The sequence below is a fragment of the Vombatus ursinus genome, unplaced genomic scaffold, assembly GCF_900497805.2.
Source record: "Vombatus ursinus unplaced genomic scaffold, bare-nosed wombat genome assembly UNPS02015175.1, whole genome shotgun sequence".
Lineage (NCBI taxonomy): Eukaryota > Metazoa > Chordata > Mammalia > Diprotodontia > Vombatidae > Vombatus > Vombatus ursinus.
This window is the reverse complement of record NW_020954953.1, coordinates 22,687,095-22,693,136: the sequence shown is the minus strand read 5'-3', so window position 1 is coordinate 22,693,136 and position 6,042 is coordinate 22,687,095.

The window sequence follows — 6,042 nt, the reverse complement described above, 5'->3', positions numbered from 1 at the left end:
CTCTCTAGAGCTCAAGACCCGTATCATTAACTGCTGCTGAATACCTCCACCTAAACAGCTTATAGGTATCTCAACCTCATCATATATAAAATAAAATCCATCTTTCTCACACCTCTTCTAGACTTCCCTGTTTCTTTCAACGGCATCATCTCCCCCAGGTTTGCAGCCATGGAGGCATGCACAACTCCTCATTTTCCCTCATCCCAGAATATCTCATTTGCCCAATAGGCAGTTGAAGATGTGAGACTGGAGATTAAAAAAGAGGTTAGGACTGGATAAATAAACCTGAGAACCATCTGCATAGAGATGATAATTGAATATATGGCAGCCAATAAGATCACCAACTGAAACAGAATAGGGAGAAAAGACAAGAAGGCCCAGATCAAAGCTTTGGAGGATACCCATTGTTAGCTTCTGTGACATTCAACTTCATCTATAAAACGTTAAGACTAGATGACCTCTAAGGTCCCTTCCAGCTCTGACATGTTATGACCTATAGCTTAAAACTTATTACACATCCATGTTTCTTTAAATTTATTCTTATTTAAATTTCTAAAATGTATTTGGAAAGAATTGGAAAATAAAACATCACACAAAACAGAAAGTGAAATTGTTAATACAGATCTCATAGCAAATCTTAAAATCTTGATCATATAAACTAGCAATGCTTAAATTATCAGTTTTGAAGGTAACCTTTAAAAATGAGTTTTTCTCAAACCCATTAGCATTTCATCTTTAAGCATTTCTTAATTCAGCACACTGGGATGTATGATTTTGTAGCAGGCACTGAAAAGATTTACATAACAGGGGAAAGATTCAGGCTGTGCTTCCAGTGAGTTTACCATGAAACAGAGCTTGCAATCTCAAAGAAGTGGGTTTTAATTCTTTTTATGGTCATAAAATGGGTTGTTTCTATTTGTATTGTCATCAATCAATTAATCAACGAGAAATTCAGTGTCTACTATATGCCAGACATTGAGCTAGACTCTGAGGAAACAGACAAAAATGAAGTGGTCCCTGATAATAATAATAATTATTATTATAATAATTATTGTTATTATTTATCATCATCAGTTCCTGCAATGACTTTAGTGCCTCATCTATGATGAAATCCTAGGATATTCTTATGAAGTCACTTCCCTGCTCTGCGTCTTAGTTTTTTCTCCTATAAAATGATAATAGTGGGGAGATAGACTAGATGATCCATAGAGCCCCTTACAGTTCTGACACTCTGGGGTTTTAAGGGAAAGAATCCAAAGCAGATCAGACAGAAGAGAACCATCTAGTTGCTAAGTTCTCAGGAAAGACAATTCTAATCACCTAAGTCAGTTTTTAAGGGCGGTCATCCACATGACAATCTCTTATATCTAACTGAAATCACTCATGTGATGACGTTACCTCTGTTCAGGGGGTTTTCAGTGGAAATGTAAAACACTGGGTCACCACCCTCTGAAGAGTAATACTTCATAGGTCAGGCCTGGAGGAGGGAAGAGGAAGGAGGAATTGTAGAATTGGCAAAATATGTTTTCAGCACAGCTTCTCGTCCTTCCTTCCAGCAATTCTTTATCCTGCTGAGAGCTCTTCACTCCATTTTCAATATCCCCAGTGCCCTGGTTACGAAGGCGTTGGAGTCATTTCCAACCAGCTGGATTGTTAAGTTTTCAGCGTGAGCATTTACACCTTGGAAATCAGCAAATGCTACAAACAGGGTTTGATTTATTGTTTTGTTGATTGTCTAGATTTAAGAAAGTGATGGAGAAAATGTTAATTATGCAGATCAAGCTTTTTAAAAGTGTTTCTTCAGTACTTTCAGTAGTCCTTACCCTCAAGAAGTTCATAATCCAGTAAGGAGTAAGACATATGCATGTACCTTCAACACAGATTGAAAATAAAGTATCAGTGCTTTCTCATCTTTCCTTTAAAAATCTTGTTGTGAGGTTGTAGGTAAAAGTGATCTGAGAGGTTCGAGGAGAGGGAAAATATCAACATATAGGAGCGAAGTGCCACCTGAGTTGTGGTCTTAAAGGAGGCATAAAGACTTCAAAGGGCAGAGAAGGAGACAGGCCAAGATTGCATGCCATGCATGGGAAAAGCATGCAAGTTGTCCAGTTCACTTGCATAATGTGTAAAGAGGCTGGGGATGGGGTACTATGAAAACAGGTTGTAGAAGTGAGTGGGAGTCAGGGTTGTGGAGGGTCTTGAATGCCAGACTAAATTAATGTTTTATTAAATAGACAGTAAGCCACTAAAGTTTTTCAAGTGCTGAATAACACTGCCAGACTTTTGCATTTGGAAGATTACTCTGGATATGATATGAAAGATACATTGCAAATAGGAACAACTAGAGGCAGAGAGACTAGTAGGGGAGCTATGTATTACCCGAGTTCAGGTAAGAGGGATAGAGGTTTGAATCTGGGAGTTGTAATGGGTTTGGAAAAGTGATAATTTTCACCCAAGTGGGGTGGAGTCAAGCAAGGCTTAATGGAGGACATGGTGTGTCATTTGAGCCTGGAAGATAGAGAGAAACTTCAACAGGTATTGCCCTATGACAGAAAGTAATGGAGTCATTCCTGGCATGGGGAGAATGTGAGCCACTGCATAGAGACCAAAGGAAGAATGAGAACGGAGGGCAGAAAGAGTAGTTTAAATTGGATGGAATAGTAATATAAGGTTAGGTGAGGTGGAGAGGGTAGAACCAGACTGTGGAGGCCCTTGAATGTCAGGAATTGATACTTTATTAAATGGGCAGTGGGGTGTCACTGAGTTTGTGGAACGACATCATCATGGTGGTGTAAGGAAGATGACTCAGAGAGCAGAATGATGACTTGTGGAGGGAGGCTATTAGAATTCTAGCAGTGAGAGAAGATGAGGGCCTGGACTAGGGGGGTTATAATGGTAGTGGGTAGGGGGAACTTGGGTATGAGAGACACTGTGGAGGTAGAAATGGCAGGACTTGGCAACAAACTGAATGTATAGGGCAAGGAAAATAAAAGAACTAAAGATAAATTCAAGGTTAGGATTCCAGGAGTCCTGGTTCCATTAATAGAAATAGAAAAAATGTGGAGAAAAGCAGAATTAGGGAGGAAGATGAGTTCAGTTTTTACAGATGTTATAGATTGAGGTACTGACTTAAGCTTCGACATCTAATAAGCTTTAGGAAAAGGATGGGGTGGAGGCAAGGGAAGGGAAGGGAAAGGAAGGAAAGGGAAAGGAAAGAAAGAAAAAAGAAAAGAAGGGAAGGAAAAGAAGTGAAGGGAAAGAAAGGTAAAGGAAGGGAAGGAAAAGAAGGGAAGGAAAGGGAAAGGAAGGAAAAGTGTGTTTCTCAAGCATCTGGGGAGAGAGATGCCAGCTCCCCTAAATATAATACAGCAGAATGGAACATTCTGAGCCCCCAGTAGCTTCTTCATGGGAAAAGAGGACACTTAAGATAGGAACATAATGGACCCAGAGCCAGGGTATCAGAGTGTGAGTGGGTACAACATCTACCTTCAATCTCTCCCCTCTTCAACCTACCCTGCATATTACCACCAAATTAATCATTTTAAAGTACTACTCTAATCACAGTATCCTCCTGCTCAAAAACTTTCAATGACTCCCCATTGCCTACAGAATCAAATCCACACAGACAGTCAAACTTCTCCTTAATCTGGTCCCAATGTATTTCTCCAACATTATCTTCCATTACTTCCCCAAACTCCCCGTGCTCCAGTCAAACTGGGCCATGTGTTGTTCCCTAAACATGCCTTTGGCCTTCTTCCATCTTTTTGCTTCTGATCATCCCATTCTCTTTGCTTGGAATACCCTTGCTCCCATCTCTACCTGTTGAAGGAAAGTTTTATCCTTCAAATCTATGCTCAAATAGCACTTCTTCCAGGACGCTACCCTTAAACACTCTAGCTGGACGCGATCTTTCCCTCTTCTGAATACTCTGAAATAGCTTTGTTACCACAATACATTTTATATTACCTTGGCTTACGGGTATATATGTGTAAGCTACCTTCTTTCCCTCCTTGAGAGAAGACCCTTTCAAAATTCTAGGGTTCACCTCAGGCCTCAGCAAATGTCAGAAATAATCATAACTTTGGAATCAATCAATCAACAATTATTTATTAAACACGAGCTATGGGCCAGGTACTGTGCTAGGTGCTTGGGATCTATATATACAAAGAAAAAAAATATATATATATATACATATATATAGATATACATACATATATATATACACATATATATCTATCTATATATAGATGTATAGACATCTATATCTAGATAGATAGATAGATAGATAGATGGATATACAAGCCCTACTCGCAAAGAGCTTACACTCTAGCAAGGGAGACAATTGCTTGCAATGACTTAGGTCCGTGCACCCTAATGATAGCAGACATAGTAGGCCTTCCTTCACGTGTGAATTTTTTTTAAATTCTTTACTAGTTCTTCACCTACTTTATCTTAGTTTCCTGGCATATTACCTATTATAGTTTGCAGCTTACAATTCACTTTTTTTTTTTAAACTTGGAAGGTGGTGGGTAAAGTGGGATGGGAATTAAGAGTATGCTGGAGACAGCTGGAAGGGCTTAAGAACTTATGGTTAAATGTTCAGTGTGAGCATTTATACCCCAGGAATCAAGAAACCTTACAAATCAGGGCTTAATATATTGTTGTGTTGATTTTCTAGACTCAAGGAAGTAATGGAGAAAATCTTAATAAGGCAGATTAAGTGTGTGTGGGTACATGTTTCCCTTAGCTGATCATTAAATATTTATTGGCAAACACTAGGATGGGATGGAAGGAGATAAGAGGAAGAAGGAAAATCACCTGATTTCTCAACACTGAAGGATTATTTTGAAATCTGAATTGCAGTTCTTTATAACAGTACTGTTAAAAAGTTAAAGATATTTCTGTTCACAGTTACATTCGACTTTGCCTTATTTGAAGAATGGACTTAAGTGTAGGGCTAACATTTCCAAATTTCCTTTGGTTAGAAATATTTCAAGAAGCTCCAAAACCCCTTTTAGAAAAGGTAGTTTGATCTGTTCTGCTTTGAAACTAATGCTGTCTTCTATGATTACTGAGAGTGAGAAAACAGTTCCCCAGTTCTCCATTATTTATTCTGCACTTTCTATATGAAGATGCCATGTTTTCCCTCAAAAACAAGTCCATTCTAAATGTCACCACCGCACACTCCATCTGGGCTGTAGGAATCAAACTGTCTTCTCTGTGAATCAGATGTTGTCACTCACTGTTAAGAGCCTTGCATCTGAACTTTGTTGGCAGTTGGGATGAGGATGGGCACGGCGGGAGAGATTCTAGCTTACCCCAGTGAGGCTACCCTTCTGGAAAGAGCCAGCCTTGTTTTCATGGAGAAATGAAGGGAATGTTTTCTTGGAGAAGGCCCTTGGAGAGGAAAGACCATAACAATAGCCTCTTCATCATTGCTTCTCTCATCCTTTTAGGAACATGCAGTTAAAACAAATACTAATACTTCTCATTTAGGAATTTAGACATTTTACTCCACCAAATTGCCACTTGAAACACTATCTCTATGAGGCTCTTGGAAAAGGGACAGAAGGCAAGTTAGCATAGCATGGAGTCTCTAAATTAGCACATTTCACACATGACAACTAATAACAAGGACATGCAGTCCAAGATAGTGAAGACAGTCCTGAAGTGGTCATACATCCCTGCAGATGAGCAGTGGAATTGTGGGGAGTCGGCAACGATGCTGAGGAAGTTGTGCCGAGACTCTTCTTGGGAACAAAGTCCTGTTTCCTGACCTACCAACATCATTTTCCCATGATACTCCCATGCACCCTCCCCTACCACATGACTTCGTCCAGAAAAAATAGCAAGAGAATGTCTTAGAGAGGTAGAGCTCAAGGGAAACTGGCTCTGAGAAAAAAGTCTGTTTCAATGAATGAAAAATCATTTCACAGGGGCAAGTCCAGATATTGGTTCACTAACATGGATGGATGTATCCAGTTCTACTCATCAATGTTTATAATACAACACAAAGGACTCAAAAATACAGACAATTCTTTA